Source organism: Sapajus apella, unplaced genomic scaffold, assembly GCF_009761245.1.
Source record: "Sapajus apella isolate SASKATOON/1434 unplaced genomic scaffold, GSC_monkey_1.0 scaffold1, whole genome shotgun sequence".
NCBI classification, from domain to species: Eukaryota; Metazoa; Chordata; class Mammalia; order Primates; family Cebidae; genus Sapajus; species Sapajus apella.
The window spans coordinates 4305785-4327556 of NW_022436941.1; the positions used below are offsets into that span (position 1 = coordinate 4305785).

Below are 21772 nucleotides of genomic sequence, written 5' to 3' on the forward strand. Positions count from 1 at the left end.
ACAGAAAGACAGCTGGGAAATCTCCAAACACTTGGAAATTAAACAACACACCTCTCAATAATCTAGGAGTCAAAGAAGTCTCAAGGGATACCAAAAAAATGAACTATATTAAAAAGAAAATATACCATATAATAACGTGTGGGACAGAATTAAAAGCAATTAGAAGGAGAATTTATAGCACTATATGCATATATTATAAAAGAAAAAAGTCTCAAAACAATAACCTAAGTTCCCATGTCAAGATCTAGAAAAAGAAGAGAAAAATAAGCCAAAGCAAGCAGAAGACAAAACAATAAAGAGCAGAAACCAATGAGATATAGCAGAAAAGTCATACAGAAAATAAAACTAAGAACTGCTTCTTTGAAAAGATCAACAAAACTAAACTTCTAGTGAGACTGACAAAGAACAACGACAGAAGATACAGATTACCAGTATCAGGAATAAAACGGTAGATCACTAAAAACTAGGCAGATACCAAAAGGATAATAAGGAAGTACTATATGAACAAAACTTGACAACTTAGATGAAATTGACCAGTTTCTCAAAAAATACAAATTACCACAACTTATCCAATATGAAATAGAACATTTGAATAGCCCTTTCAAGTAATAAGAAAATTAGGGGGCGGGGTCAAAATGGCCAACTAGAAACAGCAGTGATCAGAGGCTCCCATGAAAAAGAAACATAATAGCCATGTGTGGAGGTTCACACCTGTAATACCAGCACTTTGGGAGGGTGAGGCAGGCAGATCACCTGAGGTGAGGAGTTCATGACCAGCCTGGCCGACATGGTGAAACCTCATCTCTACTAAGAATACAAAAAATTAGCCAGGCATGGGGGCACGCGCGGGTAATTCCAGCTATGTGGGAGGCTGAGGCAGGAGAATTGCTTGAGCTCAGGAGGCAGAGGCTGCAGTGAGCCGAAATCACTGGAATGCCCATTGCAGGGCTGCAGTGAACAGAGATCACTGGAGTGCCCATTGAACTCCAGCATGGGCAACAAGAATGAAATTCTGCCAGGAAGGAAGGAAGGGAGGGAGGGAGGGAGAGAGGGAGGGAAGGAAGGAAGGAAGGAACCACAATAAGCATGTGAATCCTTCACTGGCAACCAAGATATCCAAGTTCTCTCATCAGAATTGATTAGGAGGCTAGCACAATCCATGGAGAGCAAGGAAGAGCAGTGTGGTGCAGTGGCCCACTTGAAAGCCACACATGGTGGAGGAACCCCAACCCTCCAACCAAGGGAGACAGTGAGTGAGTATGCTATCCAGCTGGGGAAACTATGCTTTTTCCTCAGAACTGTGCAACCCATGGATGGGAATATCCCACCCGTGAACCCATGCTATAGAGGCCTAGCGTCCCAACTCCAGAACTATTCACATTCTTAACCTCTCAGCTGGCATCTGCTCAAGGCTACCTAACTCCCAGGGAGAGGAGCAACCAGCACCACAGCTGCAGCTACCTGCTGTCTAAGCCATTTGAGTTCCTTGGGGGAAGAGCAGTGGCCATCACTGGGACTCGCAACTGCCTAACATGCTAAGCTCCCTGGTTTGGGGAAGGGCAGCATCCATCTCTACAGCTCCAGGTCACGCTTTTCCCCTGCTGGAACGAGGGAAGCTGGATGGCTTGGTCCCAAGGTGTGTGCCCCATAACTCAACATACTAGCTGTGGCAGACTGTGGCCAGAGTGCTTCTTCAGGCCTGACCCTGGCTCATCCTTCCCCATTGGGCAGGGCTTCCCTGCAGAAACTCCAATAACTCCAGACAAAGGCTCAGGGACAGAACCCAGATCTCCCTGGGCCTGAGCCCCTAGAGGGAGGCGTAATTTACAGATTCAATGCTGTTCTCATCAAACTACCATTGACATTCTTCACAGAATTAGAAAAAAAAACTACTTTAAATTTCATATGGAATCAAAGAAGACTCCATATAGCCAAGACAATCCTAATAAAAATTAAAAAAAAAAAAAAAAAAAAAAAGCTGGAGGCATCACACTACTTGACTTCAAACTATACTACAAGGCTACGATAACCAAAACAGCATGGCACTGGTACCAAAACAGATATATAGACCAATGGAACAGAAGAGAGACCACAGAAATAACACCACACATCTACAACCATCAGACCTTCGACAAACCTGACAAAAACAAGCAGCGGGGAAACGATCTCCTATTCAATAAATGGTGCTGGGAAAACTGGCTACCCATATGCAGAAAACAGAAACTGAACCCCTTCCTTACACCTTATACAAAAATTAACTCAAGATGAATTAAAGACTTAAATGTAAAACCCCAAACCATAAAAACTCCAGAAGAAAATCTAGGCAATACCATTCAAGACATAGGCATGGGCAAAGATATCATAATGAAAACACCAAAAGCAATTGCAACAAAAGCCAAAATTGAAAAGTGGGATCTAATTAAATAAAGAGCTTCTGCACAGCAAAAGAAACTATCACCAGAGTGAACAAGCAACCTGCAAAATGAGAGAACATTTTTGCAACCTACCCATCTGACAGAGGTCTAATATCTACAATGTACAAGGAACTTAAACAAACTTACAAGAAAAAAAAAAAAAACTCATCAAAAAGTGGCCAAAGGATATGAACAGATACTCCTCAAAAGAAGATATTTATGCAGCAAACGAACATATGAAAAAAAGCTCATCATCATTGATCATTAGAGAAACGCAAATCAAAACCACAATGCAATACCATTTCATGCCAGTCAAATGGCAATTATTAAAAAGTCAAGAAACAACAGATGCTGGCAAGGCTGTGGAGAAATAGGAACACTTTTACACTGTTGGTGGTAATGTAAATTAGTTCAACCATTGTGGAATCAGTATGGCAATTTCTCAAGGATCTGGAACCAGAAATACCATTGACCCAGCAATCCCATTACTGAGTATGTCCCCAAAGGAATATAAATCATTCTACTGTAAAGACACATGCACACGTATGTTTATTGCAGCGCTATTTTCAATAACAAAGTCATGGAACCAACCCAAATGCCTATCAATGATAGGCTAGATAAAGAAAATATGGTACACGTAAACTGTGGAATACTACACAGCCATAAAAAGGAATGAGATCTTGTCATTTGCAGGGACATGGTTGCAGCTGGAAGCCATCGTTCTCAGCAAACTAACAAACGAACAGAAAACCAAACACTACATGTTCTCACTCACAAGTGGGAGTTGAACAATGAGAACACAGGGACACAGGGAGGGGAACATCATACACCAGGGCCTGTTATGGAGTTGGGGGAAAGGAGAGGGACCTTAGAGGATGGGTTGATGGGTACAGCAAACCACCGTGGCACATATATACTTATGTAACAAACCTGCGCATTCTGTACAAGTATCCCAGAACTTAAAGTAAAATTTTAAAAAAGAAAAAGAAAATTAAATTTGTAATTTAAAATCTCCCCCAAACAGAAATCTCCAAGCCAAGATGGTGTCACTGGAGAATTCTACTAAACATTTTAGAATTTATACCAACTCTGCAATCTCTTCGAGAGATTGCTGAGTATTTAACTATGTGCCAGGAACTGCGCCAATTGTTTTCACATGTCTCAACTCATTTAATCCTTTCAACAACCCCATAAAGTAGGCACTATTATTACTTCCTCACATATGAGGAAAATGAACCCAAAGAGCTTAAATAACACAGCTAGTATACAGCAATGCCAGAATTCCAGTTTAGCTCCTGGCTCCCAAGCCCTTACTCTCACCCACCACATTATACAATCTCTAAACTTTACAGAGTTTGGTTTGTGGCCATTGCACAAAAAATATTTGAATCAAATCAGATGCTAAGATTTCATTTTAATCTTAATCTATTACCTAATCTTTCAATTTCACTTTTACAACAGGACATTCAAATCTGACCAGGATATACTATTTTAACAGAGAAGTTAGGATACTATCATATTTGCCATTCTTCAGAGAAATACATGCATTTTATAAATTTCAAAAAAAATGTTATTCCTGCTGGCAACTGCCATACAAGTCCCATCCAGATAACAGTTAAAATATATCTGAGACAATAAACCAGAAAAGAGGTTTGTTATTGGAAATGATTAAGAGCCTCACTAAAGCAGAACCAGCTGCACCAATATAATTACAAGAATCAAAAAATCACAACACAGCTTCATTAATTTTTTCCATTGTGTTTGTTACTTTACCCCTTCAAGACTAATTATATGAATTCCCTTGATTTTAACAAGCACCCTGGATTAAACACGTAGACTGACTGGTTAGAGATGTTGCAGTATATAGGTATATCTCAACTGGCTCCATTTAGGAAAAACTGGTATGTTACAAACATTATGTTGACAAAAGAGGAAACAGCATTGCCCAAACACACACATTACAGGGAAAATTGTCTATAATTTTATGTTCAACAAATGCTCATTATATTTTTATATAGGACTTCTTTCTCAACTAAGAGCTTTAATAACTAAGAACTTTATATTGGCTCAGTATTCAAAATAACCCATGATGCCACTGATGGCAAGGCTAACCTAAGCTTCCTGCATATGCTGCAAGAACGCAGGCTGATTCTGCAGAACATGGAAATTCTAGGAGTTCCAGTGATTGGGGGTGGCCTCAATCAGGGCTTCTCCAACTTTTCCAAGAGACCCCAGATCCCTACCAGCAAAACAGGACCCTGGAGCATTTGGCAATGCACTGATTGCAAGTAATTGCATTAGGTTGAACCTTACGCAATTGCCATTCTTTGGTGTTTCCATTATGTTCAACCAACTATAACACTTGCTGTGTGTTAGGCAGCATTCCAAGAATTTCCAGTGCCCCAAACACAATTTAAGTCTTATGTTTTAAAAATTAAGAATCTATTCCAATTTTACTTTCCACAAAGTTCTTTAATATAAAAATATCACTTTTCCACAAACTTTGAGAAAAATTAATGTCCCAAAAGAAGAGTTTTGGACAGGGCGTGGTGGCTCATGCCTGTAATCCCAGCACTTTGGGAGGCCGAGGCGGGTGGATCACCTGAGGTCAGGGGTTCAAAACCAGCCTGGCCAATATGATGAAACCCCTTCTCTACTAAAAATACAAAAACTAGCCAGGCATGGTGGTGCACACCTGTAGTCCCAGCTACTCACAAGGCTGAGACAAGAGAGTTGCTTCAACCTGGGAAGCAGAGATTGCAGTGAACCAAGATAGTGCCAATGCACTCCAGCCTGTGTGACAAAAGTGAAACTCCATCTCAAAAAAGACAAGTTTTTGTCAGTCTATCTTGTAACTCCACACACCCCTTACAGAGATGACTGTAGATCTCCAAGAGAACAAATACCCTGTTTTGAGAATTGTGGACAATACCCCCCAAAAAGAGGTTTAGAGGCAGATCAGCAGAAAACTAAATGTCTGACTGACTCCTCGCTCTTCCCCAATTCTTCTCTACAAAACCCTTTCCTTTAATAAGGTTCAAAAAACATTGTTAGCATTTATTTTTCCAAGAAGAAATGGTTCTCATAACACTTGACAGAACAATTAACACCTAAAGAAACAAGTTACAATGCTCACTTCTGAGTTCACACATACAGAAAGACTACTTTCCACACTGGAATAGCTCCAGTTGTAATCTGATGCATACTATTTAATGCAATCTGAAACCATAATTTAAAATTGTGGTCATCAACGGCCACCAATGCGACTCCAAGTTTTTAAAGGGCTTTATGTCCAATCACCAAGAAAGTAGCAGAAAAGCTTTGTTAAACTTATTTCTGCTGTACCTAAAGATATGTTGCGTGTTGGGTTAGGGTCAAATTGAACACTATAGACCTCCATGCTATATCCTCCAATTCTCTAAACTGTCATTTGTGAAAGAAAACATCAGACAATAGAGGTTTTCCTCAGCCACCCTTATCTAATCAGTGACAACTATAAACTTGGTAGGGTTCTCCATTTCTTTCTCCCGCTCCTCACCCCACAACCTGTCTTCATTTACAATAATTACATTTTGGGGTGATTCACTCAACTCTTTCTGCCTGTTTTTTGTAAGTCTCCTGTCCTGGGACCCAGGGAGTTGGTTTTTTGGGGTTTTTTGGAGGTTGTTCCCACCAATTGACAAGAATGACCTTGGTTTTCACAAGACTAATGACTACATTCTTAAACAAACACAAGTGAAAGAAGGGGTTTCGGTCCAGAAAATAATTTCCCTACAAACCACCAAAGAAATTGGCAGCGTGGTAATTTTAAAGTTTGAACAATTGATGAGTTTTTAAATGTAGGGAGACACCTCAACTCACAATGGGAAAACAAAAACATGCAATTGGACAAGTTAACATTTTCTCCTTTGTCATAGGATCTAAAAGTTTAACCTGGCACCAGTACAAAAAAGTAATGATTCCATCAGCAGCCTAACAGATGGCAGGCACGAAATGGCTCTAACCTTCTCTGAGAATGCTGGAGAATAGCTCCATGGAGTTTAATTTAACAGGATAGTGGCTGCTGTTTTCTTTCTGTTGCCTCTTGCACAGCATGCAGTCCATGGCTACATCTTAAGGTCCGGCAGTGCATTTAATCAGGTTAACCCTTAAAGACCATCAAGGGTCTGGAGTTACTATGGGATCCTTTTTCTGCATGGGATTTTGTTCCAACAAATGCAACTTAAACTTTTGATCATAACAAAATGGGCTGTGCACGGAGGAGTATTTTTAGAATCTCTTTTCTTCTATTAGCATTAAAGAGGCACTGGAGCACTTTTTTCTAGGACAGTGAATTGTATTTTTCTGAAGGACTTGAGGTAAAACACAAGAAAGAAGAGATCTTTTGCCTCAAACTTCCTTCTAGAGTAAGCTTCCTAAGGGTTACTACTGATAAGAGAACACCATGACTTCTGACTCTGGTAAGAATCACAGTCCATGGCTTCAGTATCACCTTGGGAGCTACATGCAGTCTTGATGCTGGGGTCTGCATCAGGCCAGCAACCCTGACCAATAAACCAGGAAGAATCCCTGAGGTTGGGATCCAAGCATCAATGTTTTTTTACAGTTCCCCAGATTTTACAAATTGGCAGCTAAGGTATAAAACAAATACTGCATTTAAAACTTTGAAGACTACATTTCAAAATTCTTTAAGTTTCTGAGTTAACTTCTATTCTGAGTCCCTACCACACTGGCTTTGCCGCTCTTAGGACTCTCCCTTTCCACCTTCCTCATTCTTTCCAAGGCTTGTGTTGAGGTTCTGGAGCTTGCATGTCTAGTCCACACAAGTCAGCATGCTACCCTCCTACCCTGAGACATCAGGGAAACACTGTGCTGATACTGAATTCAAGGATGTCCTCAGACCAAGCTATAACCATCAGAACAGCTTAAAGGTAAAAGACATTTATACCTGAATGTCCTGTGCCCTATAATTTATGTATTGCAAAGCTCCTACCTGACTCAGGTGAGGTGGTCTCATGCAGTCAGCTCCACTCTTCTGCATATAAGGCTGGGCTAGAGAGAAGCTGTTATCTTATCAAAGGTATAACATGCCCTTTTCTCACTCAGACATTATCATTCACAACTGTGCATTTGCTGGTGAGCTTTGGGACCACCAACCTATGCATTTGTGCTGATCTCTCCACTGTGCATCCTATGCTAATTTTTCTCCTGTATCCTTTAAATAAGCAATCATTGTTTGATATACCCAAGGGGTAACTGTGTCTGGTCTTACCATCAATTGGTCCCCACTACTGCCAACGGTCAGTGCAAGGAATCTTTTTTTTTTTTTTTTTTTTTGAGATGGAGTTTCGCTCTTGTTACCCAGGCTGGAGCGCAATGGCGCGATCTCGGCTCACCACAACCTCTGCCTCCTGGGTTCAGGCAATTCTCCTGCCTCAGCCTCCTGAGTAGCTGGGATTACAGGCACACGCCACCATGCCCAGCTAATTTTTTGTAGTTTTAGTAGAGATGGGGTTTCACCATGTTGAGCAGGATGGTCTCAATCTCTTGACCTCGTGATCCACCCGCCTCAGCCTCCCAAAGCGCTGGGATTACAAGCGTGAGCCACCGCGCCCGGCCAGTGCAAGGAATCTTATAAAAATTCATGGAAAATGCATATACAAAAACCTATGCATGAGTTTCAATTTTTTTACCAAAATAAACTCATACTAAGTTGTTATAATATGTCTAAACAGGATCTATGTGAGGCACTAAGAAAGCTAAAACATTAGTTTGAAAGGAGCCCCTGCCAGAGCAACATAAATTCTGCTAAGATTAAAGCAAAAACATCAAATTTATGGTGAAGCTTGGGATGAATAATGAAATCATTGATGCCTTACAAAAGTTTACAGGGACAATGCTGCAAAGAAGTCGGCAGTTCACAAATGGGTAGTTCATTTTAGGAAGGGACCAGATGATGCTGAAGATGAACCCTACAATGGCAGGCCATCCACATCAATTTTTAAGAAAAAAAATTAATCTTGCCTGTGCCCCCAGTTGAAGAGGACTGACAATTAGGAGAAGCAATAACCAACACCATAGACATCTCAATTGGTTCAGCTTACACAATTCTGACTGAAAAATTAATGCTGAGCAAACTCTTTACTCAATGAGTGCCAAAACCATTGTACCCAGATCAGGTGCAGACAAGAGTGGAGCGTTCCATGAAATTTTTAAACAAGTGAGATCACGATCCTGAAGCATTTCCTCAAAGAATTGCACAAGGATATGAAACACGGCCTTATCAGCACAATCCTGAAGACAAAGCACAATCATACCAATGGCTACCAAGAGGTCGAAGTGGTCCAGTCAAAGCACAAGCAGACTGGGTTCAAAGCAAAGGTCATGGAAAGCCTGTTTTGGAATGCTCACGGCATTTTGCTTCTTGACTTTCTGGAGGGCCAAACAACAACATCTGCAGTATTTTGAGGGTATTTTGAGAAAGTTAGCCAAAGCTTTAGCAGAAAGACACCCAGGAAAGCTTCATCAGAGGCCTTCTCCACAATAAAGCTCCTGCTCATTCCTCTCATCAGACAAAGACAATTTTGTGAGAGTTTTCATGGGAAATCATTAGGTATTCACTTTACAGTCCTGACTTGGATCCTTTTGACTTTTTGTTTTCTAATCTTAAAAGAAACCTTTAAAGGCAATCAATTTTTTTTCAGGTAATAATGTAAAAAGGACTGCACTGACATGGTTAAATTCCCAAGACCCTCAGTTCTTTAGGGATGGACTAAATGGCTGGTATCATTGCTTTAAAAAAGAGTCTTGAACTTGATAGAACTTATTTTGAGAAATAAAGTTTATATTTTTATCTTTTAATTCCATTTTTCTACGAAGTTTTTAAAGCCCCCTTATAAATTGATATAAGCCTTCTAGTGATGTACTGGATGAAATCAAAAGAGAAAACAAGTCCTGCCTTTCTCCTGCACACAGGAGATGCTCAATAAATGCTGGCTGAACTTAGGACTCTACCCCTAAAGGAAGAGTCATCACGATACCTGGGCTCTAGCAAAGGAAGGACACTAATAGGGCATGGACAAGGCATTCTGGTAACAAGACACAGAAACCCACCCAAACACATTCAAGTAAAAAGGGGACAAATGAAAGGATAAATATGAGTCTCATGGAAACAAAGTTGAGAAAACAGAGCTGAGCCTCACATGCCAAAAAGAAGGTCCTTTCTCTCTCCTTTACCCTTTGGGAACACCTAGCTTCATTCTGTTTGTCCATGCTGGGCTTTATTACTTCTCCCTCTGCAGATCCTGGTCCTTTGCTCCATTAGCACATGGCCCACCCAAGTCACTCAATAACAGTGGCCTCTGCTTATTTCAGGGAGAAACTTTAATGTCTCACCTTGAGGGAAGGCAGGGAGCTAACATCATATGAACAGGATAACACCTTCATCTGGGGCAGCTGAAAAGGACTAGGATTATTACTACAAACGATAACCACGAGCTCGGCTGAGAGACAGGATAACCCCCCAAAATTAGAATGCACACATAAATATTAGTTGTAATATATCTTTATTTCAGAATGACTGCCGGAAGGAATTTCATAGGTAAACAACTAATTTATAGCTCTCTATCACAATAACACTTAATCAAAAACACTTCATCCCATACAAAAACTTGACCTGAGAATTTTTTGAGTTTTAATTGTCTTAAGTTTCACATTATAGAACTGTATACACAAAAACACTAACACAACTGGGAAAGATGACATATAGATCAAGTGAAATTATTTCTAGCAATATCTCACTTGCCATGAAATCACAAATATGACAATTGCAGTTGATAAGGAAGTAAGTTAGAAGGGAGCTAAGCCACTAAAATAACGTCACCAAGTCAATGCAGCAAAGTATATTCATTTTAATTGCTATAACAGCCTATCAAAACCTCATTCAAATCGTCTCTACTCTTACTCAACATATAGTATGCAGTTACACAATCTCCCAGCCCAAGGGTAAATTAAAGAAAGGTTCCTAGAGGTAGGCACAGTAATGGGAGAGATAGATGACAGAAAAAAAATGAGGGAAACAAAAAACTCTAAAAACATGGTAGAACTCAAAGAGCAAACACATCTGGAACCTTCAATGTAGGGACTTTAACGAAACTAAGACCTGAAAGAATTAAAAACGTATATGATGACTCTGAAAAGATTTAATTATCACCTGTATACTGTGTTTGTAAAAGCAGAGAAATGTATTCTAAATTAAGAAATAGTTCGATGTAAATGGTTGAAATAAAGCAAAAAAAAAAAAAAAAGATGGGCACCTTAAAAGAATACCTTGAGTTTTCTATACCATGCACCCCACAATGTCTGATAAAGGAATATTAGTACATATATATTGCTTATAAAATACACAAAGTAGTTCATACAAAAAGAATATAGCAGCTTTATCATATATGATTGAATCTATAAAAACCCCTTCCTGGTAAAAGCACCTCAATCATATAGGGATAGTTGAAATCAGCTTCTCTCTGCATAAGAACTTTTACTGTGTCCTGAGTGATCCACTAAAATTCCATGAATCAGAATTGCTGGGAGAAGAGCTCCAGAACCTGTTTGAGAATCACATGGCAAATTATCACCTTGAAGTCAGGAGGAGGCTGGCCAGGTCTGTGAATTAACCGTTTCCCACTCTTGTTTCTACTGTGCCCAATAAGGCCGTACTCCTGGTTTTGACATTTCTTAAGTTACACAGTACAGAATAAAAAACATGGACTTCTAAATGTTTCATCACAAAACATATAATTTTAAAAAATTTAACAAGTCCTAATGAATTCCAAAGAAAGGACAGACACAGTGGCTCACGCCTGTAATCCCAGTACTTGCAGAGGCAGAGGCAGAAGGATCATTTGTGGCCAGAAGTTCAAGACCAGCCTGGTCAATAAACTAAGATCCTATCTCAAAAACAAAAGTAAATGAAAAAAAAAAAAAAAAAAAAAAAAAAGACCAGAAGATTTCTAAACCATATATGTGAGGCTGGAAGCAATACATGCCTGCCTGCAGGGGGAAAAATACTGAATTAGGAAAAGTATTCCCTGAGAATTATTTAGGAATGAGGAGTAAGATACATCTAAAAGTAGACTTGGAGGAGAGGCAGAATGCAGCTTACATCCAGAATACAGAAATGCAAATCTATTAAAAATTGGCCAGGATGTTTAGGCCTATCCTTAACACTCCGGAAGCAAAGGCTAAAAACTACTGGCTGGCAAACATGTTTTTTGTTTTGGCCAGCACAATATTTTAAACAATTCTGAATTGGTTGCCAATATAATATTGGGAGTTGTTTGTTTTTTTTTAAATTCTGTCTTTACTTAGAAAATTGGAAATAGGAAGTACTAACAAAGACCAGCCACACAACCACACTGTGCTGGAAGTGGGCAGAAGCTGCCACCTTCAGTCAGGTATATGCTCCCAATTGGGTCACTCCAGGGCCCCAGCCTGCCTCCCTCTTCAGATGGGCTGCCTGATCTGTGAAAGCATTTTCATTGGCCACTCCTGCACACAAGGCAGAAATTCAACCTGTCTGTGCCTCACTCTATTTCTAATAAAAATTCCTGCTACAAAGATCCTTTTCAACCTCAGAGATATTAAAAAAAAAATTAGATAATGTCAGCAAATACCCAGAAGTCATTGTAGTGTTCTTAGCTGCCCATTGGAATCATCTAAGGAGTTTCTTTAAATGCTCATACCTGAGATAATGATTTCTTGGTCTGGGAAGCAACCCAGGCATCAGGATTGCAGAAAGCTCCCCAGGCAATCCTAACAGACAGCCAAGATTGAGAGCTCCTGCCTTCAGAGGATATGAGTTGTTGAGTGTGAAGGGTTAAACTTCCTCTAATGTCAACCTCCAAATACAAATTTCTTGCCTCTCATCTCCACGACAACTTGTATCACCTCTTATTTTTGGAAATAGGCTAGTACTCTAAAAGCCTACCAAATGCCATTTACAAATTGGAAAAAAGGTCAACGTGTGTTTTGACTTCTACCATTATTTTCCCCTCCAACACAATTGAAGAATGAAACACTATAAAGCTGAAAAGAAATTATTCTAAGGGACAAAATTCAAACAGCACAAAGAGCTCAGACAGAATAAAAAGCTCACAGTGGCAGGCTCGTATGAAAAAATACAATTGCTTTGAAATTCATCAATGGATTAAGTGGAAAATGTTTCAAACATTCAAAAAAAAAAATTTCCCCAAGACTCTCCAGTAATGGCCTGATTTTTTTTTTTGAAACAGAGTCTCGCTCTGTGACCCAAGCTGGAGTGCAGTGGTGCGATCTCAGCTCACTGTAACCTCCGCCTCACAGGTTCAAGCAATTCTTCTACCTCAGCCTTCTAAGTAGCTAGGATTGCAGGCATGCACCATCACTCCTGGCTAATTTTTTTGTGTTTTTGGTAGACATAGGTTTCACCATATTGGCCAGGCTGGTCTCGAACTCCTGCCCTTGTGATCTGCCCGCCTCGGCCTCTCAAAGTGCTGGGATTACAGGTGTGAGCCACCATCCCTGGCCCTGATTTTTATCTTAAGAAGATGAATTCCAAATTATTACCTCTCTTCAAGATTTTTTAGATAGTATATATTTATATTTTGGCACTGATCATGAGAAATGCAAACTACCGCCAACTAAGTTTCAACAGTAGTACCACCTTACATTACAGTTAAAAAGTACATTTGCAGAACGTTTTACATAATAATGGCTTCCATTTCCTGGACTTCTACTACACACCAGGCAGAGTGCTAGCCACTTCATATGCATGATCTCATATCAGTCCAACAATCTCACAAAGTTAATTCCATCACTTTGTTTCACAAATGTTTTAGGTTCAGAAAGATTCAAAATTACGTTCATGATCATGGAGCAAGTAGGTGCCGGCACTTGGATTCAAACCCAGGTCTGTCAACTTACAAACCTGCACAAAATTACCTTGTTTAATCATCATAACGCATTGCCAGAAAGACCTGTGCCTGATTATCCCCATTCGCCCAGTAAAAAACAGAGGTTAATGATTTGCTCCACATCACAGAACAAATTAACAGGAGTCAAGGTGAGAACCTGCCTTCTCACTCTACATTTCATCTTTTTTTTCCAGAGGACCAAATCACAGTTTACATGTTACATTATAAAAGCTATACTAATGGCAGTGACAAATTACTTACAGATAGAGATAAAAATCTCCTGATTTCTGAGAATCTTAAACATTGCTATAAAGCTTAGCTCCAACGTTGGTCTGGTACTTTCCTGTTTGTTCCAGTCCACTCATGAATCAGGTACTAGTTTCAACGCCCTTATTGGTTCCAGAATCCCCTCACAAATCTTATGAACAACGGTGCTGATAACATAAGGGCACAAGCACCCTCTCAGGCCTTTATCCTGTCCTTAGCTGCCCTGACAGCATAACCAGACAATCAGCAGAACACCCTGAGGAAGGGCACACATCATCTTGCACGGGTTTTTTCCTTTATTTGTAAAATTGTAAAGAGATCGTGTCATAAAAATCCAGCAAGAAGGTCTCAACTCCCCGAGTCCCACTATTCGAAGCAGGCTCCCAGAGGAGGGTATCATTTTATGTCCTGGCAAGAAGGTCTCCTCTTCTTGAAGCTGCCGACACTGTATCCTCAAACCTGTATTCCAAAAACTGTGTCTGATGTGTTGTGGCCAAGAAGTGATTCCCCACCCCAAAAAAAAAAAAAAAAAAAAAAGCAGACACCGATACAGCTCTCCTGCAAGAAAAAGCAAACAGGCTTTATCACCTCATAAACATGTCTCACCAATCAATAATTATTTGCCCTCTTTTCTGAAGCAACTCTTCAGAGTCCACTTGAATTCTATCACTATGGATAATTCTTGAGATTGCGTTTCTCCCTCCTAATGATCTTCAAACGAGGCAAGCACCTCATTTTATTAAGTCCAACTACCCAAAGGAGCTGGTTCGGAGAGGAGTTAAGATATAACTAAAATTGAGGTCTTAATCATTCCAATATGATAGAACTCGGCTACATTATCAAATCTCACCAAGCCTGATCTCCCAACTGCCAGTGGCAAGAACAAACAGATGTCGGGGTTATTTGTTTTATTCAAAAATGACAGGAAATCAAAAATCTATCAAATGGATGTGTCAACAGCAATGCCACAAGCATATTGGTTAGTGAGATTTATGTGCCTCCATTTTGGCTCATGACAAAAATCACCTTCTAAGCTTTCTAATTTTCAAATGCCCACTTGGACATACAGGTCAAAGAGTTCTATGAAGTATCTTTAATGTTAGGTACAACAGAGAGGGGATCCAAGATGGCTGAATAGACACAACTCCAGCGCACAACACCCAGCGAGAGTGACGCAGAAATCCAGAGATCTCCTAGCTCCAACCGAGGTACCAAGTGCATTTCAACGGATCTGGTCTGATGGTGAGCAACGCCCACTCAGGGCAACCGAGGTAGGGAGGGGTGCTGCTTCACCCAGAAAGTGTATCTGACCAGCAAGTCGAAGGCCCCACCTCTGGCACTCTGGTCCAGATACAGCGCTTCCCCCAAAGCCTCAGCAATACACAGAACAGGGGATTTTTGCCAGTCAAGCTCCGGGAACTACAAGCACGGAGTTGAATCATAATCCAGGATGGGTCCTGGATTGGCTCACAGACCTAAACAGATGCATAAGGCCAAAAGGCAGCCGGAAGAACCTTCAGACTGAGCTATTACCCCCTCCCCTCGCCCAGAGAGAGAGGGAGCTGTAATCGGGAGCAGCTGGGCGGGCCCCTACCCCTTGACTGGTGAGAGAGGAAGCTGAAAGTGGGAGATGGCCTAGTGCTGCTGGACGGGTCCCTACCCTCCTCCTCAAACCCCAGAGGGCTGAAGCTTTGATTCTAGTGGGTTGTGCAGCCAGTGCCACAGTCTGAGCTGAACCCTGAATGATCCAGCCCAGTGGAGGAAGGGCACAACCCACCAGTAGAGGGGTGGGAACTGGGCTACATGTTTTTAACAAAAAAACCCAGGAAGCCTGCGTAGCAATGGGACGGTTTTCTTGACAACCCAGCAGCACCTATCAGTGGAAGAGGTGGGCCTAATCTCCCAGTATAAACAAAAAAGACACAGGAAGCTTCCCTAATAACCTGAAGGAGTCCCTAGAAACCCAGTAGCGCCTCCACAGGCAGACAAGAGACCTCATCAAGCAGCTCCCTGACAACACAGCCAGGTAAGCCCAGAAAGATGGGAAAAAAACAGCGCAAAAAAGATGAAACCATCAAAGACCAGAATGCCTCTTCTCCTTCAAGGGATCATAACTCCTCAACAACAGAGGATCACATCATGACTGAGAAGGAGTGTGACGAATTGACAGAAACAGACTTCAGAAGGTGGATAATAACAAACTTTTCTGAGCTAAAGGAACATGTTCTAACTCAATGTAAAGAAACCAAAAACCTTGAAAAAAGGTTAGATGAAATGCTAATTAGAATAACCAGCTTAGAGAAGAATATAAATGACTTGATGGAGTTGAAAAACACAGCACAAGAACTACGTGAAGCAAACACATGTTTTAATGGCTGAATCGATCAAGCAGAAGAAAGGATATCAGAGATTGAAGATCAACTCAATGAAATAAAAAGAGAAGGCAAGACAAGAGAAAAAAGAGTGAAAGGAAATGAACAAAGCCTCCAAGAAATATGGGATTATGTGAAAAGACCTAATCTATGCTTGATCGGTGTACCTGAATATGATGGGGAGAATGAATCCAAGCTGGAAAACACACTTCAGGATATTATCCAGGAGAACTTCCCAAGGTTAGCAAGACAGTCCAAATTTCAAATTCAAGAAATATAGAGAACTCCACAAAGATATTCCTCAAGCAGAGCAACGCCAAGGCACATAATCGTCAGATTCACCAGGGTTGAAATGAAGGAAAAAATGCTAAGAGCAGCCAGAGAGAAAGGTCAGGTAACCCACAGGGGGAAGGCAATCAGACTCACAGGGGATCTCTCAGCAGAAACCCTACAAGCCAGAAGTAGAGAGTGGGGGGCAATATTCGACATCCTTAAAGAAAAGAACTTTCAACTCAGAATCTCACATCCAGCCAAACTAAGCTTTGTAAGTGAAGGAGAAATAAAATCCTTTACAGACAAGCAATTACTGAGAGATTTTGTCACCACCAGACCTGCCCTACAAGAGCTCCTGAAAGAAACACTAAGGACGGAAAGGAAAAAGTACCAATCACTGCAAAAGCAAACCAGTGGGCAAAGATCAAAAATGCAATGAAGAAAATGAGTCAACTAATGGGAAAGAAAACCAGCCAGTAACAAAATGGCAGGATCAAATTCACACATAACAATAGTAACATTGAATGTAAATGGCCTAAATGCCCCAATCAAAAGACACAGATGGGCAAACTGGATAAAAAGTCAAAACCCATCGGTGTGTTGTATTCAAGAAACCCATCTCACATACAAAGACACACATAGGCTCAAAATAAAGGGATAGAAGAAGATTTACCAAGCAAATGGAGAACAAAAAAAAGGAGGGATTGCAATCCTAGTCTCTGATAAAATGGACTTCAAACCAACAAAGATCACAAGAGACAAAGAAGGGCATTACATAATGGTAAAAAGATCAATACAACAAGAAGAGCTAACTATCCTAAATATATGCTCAACACAGGACCCCCCAGATACATAAAGCAAGTTCTTAACGACCTAAAACTAGATTTAGACTCCCACACAATAATAGTGGGAGAATTCAACACTCCACTGTCAATATTAGACAGATCAATGAGACAGAAAATTAACAAGGATATCCAGGACTTGAATGCAGAGCTCGATCAAGTGGATCTAATAGACATACACAGAACGCTCCACCCCAAATCAACAGAATATACATTTTTCTCAGCATCACACTGTGCTTACACTAAAATTGACCACATCACTGGAAGCAAATAATTGATCAGCAAATGCAAAAGAACAAAAATCATAACAAACAGTCTATCAGACCACAGCACAATCAGACTAGAATTCAGGATTAAGAAACACACTCAAACCTGCACAACCACTTGGAAACTGAACAACTTGCTTCTGAGTGTCCACTGGATAAATAATGAAAGGAAGGCAGAAATAAAGACATTCTTTGAAACCAACCAGAATGAAGACACAACTTACCAGAATCTCTGGGACACCTTTAAAGCAGTGTCAAGAGGGAAATTTATAGCAATAAATGCTCACATGAGAAACAAGGAAAGATCTAAAATTGACACCCTATCATCAAAATTGAAAGAGCTAGAGGAGGAAGATCAAAAAAACTCAAAACCTAGCAGAAGACAAGAAATAACTAAGATCAGAGCAGCACTGAAGGAGATAGAAACACCAAAAACCCTTCAAAAAATCAATAAATCCAGGAGCTGGTGTTTTGAAAAGATCAACAAAATAGACAGACTGCTTGCCAGATTAATTAAAAGGGAGAAGAATCAAAGAGATGCAATAAAAAATGATAAAGGAGATATGACCACTGATCCCACAGAAATACAAATTACCATCAGAGATTACTACAGAGCTCTATGCACCTAAACCAGGAAACCAGGAAGAAATGGATAAATTCATAGATACCTGTACTCTACCAAGACTAAACCAGGTGGAAGTTGAAACTCTGAATAGACCAATAACAAGGGCTGAAGTAGAGGCAGCAATCAATAGCCTACCAAACAAAAAAAGTCCAGGTCCAGACGGGTTCACAGCCAAATTCTACCAGATGTACAAGAGGAGCTGGTTCCATTCCTTCTGAAACTGTATCAAACAATACAAAAAGAGGGAATTCTCTCTAACTCATAATTATGAGACCAACATCATCCTGATACCAAAACCAGGCAGAGGCTCAACTAAAAAAGAAAACTTCAGGCCAATATCCACGATGCACATCAATGCAAAAATCTTCAACAAAATACTGGCAAACAGATTGCAAAAGTAAATTAAGAAGCTTATCTATCACGATCAAGTAGGCTTCATCTTGGGGATGCAAGGCTGGTTCAACATATGCAAATCCATAAATGTAATCCATCACATAAAAGGAACCAAAGACAAAAACCACATGATTATCTCAATAGATGCAGAGAGGGCCTTCGACAAAATTCAACAGCCCTTCATGCTAAAAACGCTCAAAAAACTAGGTATTGACGGAACCTATCATAAAATGATAAAAGCTATATATGACAAACCTACAGCCAATATCATACTAAACGGACAAAAGCTGGAAGCATTCCCTTTGAAATCAGGCACTAGACAAAGATGCCCTCTCTCACCACTCCTATTCAATATAGTATTGGAAGTTCTAGCCAGAGCAATCAGGCAAGAATAAGAAATAAAGGGTATTCAATCAGGAAAGGAGGAAGTCAAACTGTCTCTATTTGCAGATGACATGATTGTATATCTAGCAGACCCCATCATCTCAGCCCAAAATCTTCTCAAACTGATAAGCAACTTCAGCAAAGTCTCAGGATATAAAATCAATGTGCAGAAATCACAAGCATTTCTATATACCAATAACAGACAAACAGACAGCCAAATCAAGAGGAAACTACCATTCACAATTGCTACAAAGAGGATAAAATACCTGGGAATACAACTAACAAAGGATGTAAAGGGCCTCTTCAAGGAGAACTACAGAACACTGCTCAATGAAATAAGAGAGGACACAAACAGATGGAAAAACATTTCATGCTTATGGTTAGGAAGAATTAACATTGTGAAAATTGCCATACTGCCCAAAGTAATCTATAGATTGAACGCTATCCCCATCAAGCTACCAATGACCTTCTTCACAGAACTCGAAAAAAACCACTTTAAACTTCATATGGAACCAAAAGAGAGCCTGCATAGCCAAGACAATCCTAAGCAAAAAACACAGAGCTGGAGGCATCACACTGCCAGACTTCAAACTATACTACAAGGCTACAGTAATCAAAACAGCATGGTACTGGTACCAAAACAGAGACATAGACCAATGGAACAAAGCAGAGGCCCCAGAAGGAACACCACATATCTACAACCATCTGATCTTTGACAAACCAGGCAAAAACAAGCAATGCTTAATAAATGGTGATTGGAAAACTGACTAGCAATGTGCAGAAAGCAGAAACTGGCCCCTACCTGTCACCTTACACTAAAATTAACTCCAGATGGATTAAAGATTTAAACATAAAACTTAACACCATCAAAATACTAGAAGAAAACCTAGGCAAAACCATCCAAGACATAGGCATAGGCAAGGATTTCATGACTAAAACAGCAAAAGCAATGGCAATAAAAGTCAAGATAGACAAATGAGACCTAATTAAAATTCAGAGCTTCTGTACAGCAAAAGAAACCATTATTGGAGCAAATTGGCAACCAACAGAATGGGAAAATATTTTTGCAATCTACCCATCTGACAAAGGGCTAATAATCAGAATCTACAAAGAACTAAAACAGATATACAAGAAAAAAACAACCCCATTCAAAAGTGGATGAAGGATATGAACAGACACTTTTCAAAAGAAGACACATATGAGGCCAACAAACATATGAAAAAATGCTCATCATCACCAGTCATTAGATAAATGCAAATCAAAACCACATTGAGATACCATCTCACACCAGTTAGAATGGTGATCATTAAAAAATCTGGACACAACAGATGCTGAGAGGATGCGGAGAAATAGGAACACTCTTACACAGTTGGTGGGAGTGTAAATTAGTGCAACCACTGTGGAAGACAGTGCGGCGATTCCTCAAGGATCTAGAAATAGAAATTCCATTTGACCCAGCAATCCCATTATTGGGCATATACCCAAAGAACTATAAATCATTCTACTATAAAGACACATGCACATGTACGTTCATTGCAGCCCTGTGTACAATAGCAAAGACATGGAACCAACCCAAATGCCCATCAATGATAGATTGGACAAAGAAAACATGGTACATATACACCATGGAATACTATGCAGCCATAAAAAATGATGAGTTCTTGTTCTTTGTAGGGACTTGGATGAATCTGGAAACCATCATTCTCAGCAAACTGACACAAGAACAGAAAGCCAAACACCACATGTTCTCACTCATAGGTGAGTGTTGAACAATGAGAATATGTGGACTGAGGTAGAGGAGCATCACCCACTGGGGGCAGTTGGGGCAGGGGGGTGGGGAGAGACGGGGGGGGGGGGGGGGAGGGATAACATGGGGAGAAATGCCAGATATAGTATGCACCTAAAGTTAAATAAATAAATTTAAGAAAAAAAGGTACAACATAGAATGCAGTCACATTCTATGTGAATTTAAATTATGCAAATTTAAAATGTGGTATGATATGAAAATATTAAATAATGTCTCCTTATGCATATTTCTGCAAATCCCACAAAACATCTTTTAAGAATTAAAAATTACAAAATTCCAAAGCTGGCAAATTGAGTAAATTATAAATAGCAACTACCCTACAGCCGCATCACAGTGCCACTTTATGTGCTAAACAAAATGCCTATATATCTACTCCACTGTATATGTGCATTGAAACTCTGTGAGCAATTTAAGTGACCACTGTTGCTGGTATTTTAACTTCCTGTTATTATCATTTTAATACCTTTTTATGTCTTAATATAAAATCAGCCAAGTCTTCACAAAGTGTTGATGTTAGAGCTAATGCAAGAAAAACAAACTGCCAAACTTTAGGGGTAAGTTATGATCAGACACTATATTTTAAAAGGCCAAACAATCACCACAACACTCCTTGATGTTAATTTAGGACACTAACTCAGTAGGCAACAATTTTCTTCAAGGACCAGACAGTAAATATTTTTGGCTTTGCAGCTGTAAGGTCACTGTTATAACTATTCGACTCTGCAATTATAGCTCTGAACACAGTTAGGAGCACAGTCGTGTTCCAATAAAACTTTATTTATAAAAGCAGGCAGCAGGCTAAATTTGGTTTATAGGCTGTAGTTTTTTTATCTCTATTTTATAGCTATAGAGCTAATTTCCCTGCTTCTTTTAATGTAGCATTTTATGACTCATGAAAACAGTAGTACACCCACCTGCAACCACCCCCTCCATTTTCCATACAGTTATTTCTGAGAAATTAAAAAGTTCTATCAAAATAGGCACATTTCAAACTTTAAAAACTTTGTAAAAATAGTCAAGAAAACATGAGAAAAGGAAAGGAAAAAGCTGGCAGCATGGCTGCAACACTGAATTGTCGATTTATGTGGTGAGAGAGAAAGAGAGAGAGAGAGAGAGAGAGAGAGAGAGAGAGAGTGTGTGTGTGTGTGTGTGTGTGTGTGTGTGTGTGTGTGTGTGTGTG

General features: G+C 40.0%; 1 protein-coding gene across 6 annotated transcripts in view; it reads right to left on the reverse strand.

The window, feature by feature from the left end:
• The window catches only part of PRELID2 (PRELI domain containing 2), a 299465-nt gene that overhangs the window by 190008 nt on the left and 87685 nt on the right, over positions 1-21772 (reverse strand). For 2 of the 6 annotated variants that reach the window (XM_032244086.1, XM_032243730.1), the window contains one exon: positions 13094-14188. The exons of 3 other annotated variants lie outside the window; for them this stretch is intronic. The gene's annotated coding sequence lies outside the window, so the exon portion shown is untranslated. Of the gene's footprint in view, positions 1-5207; positions 5233-13093; positions 14189-21772 lie in introns of those variants that run through there. One more of the 6 variants, XM_032243932.1, reaches the window with a different exon arrangement.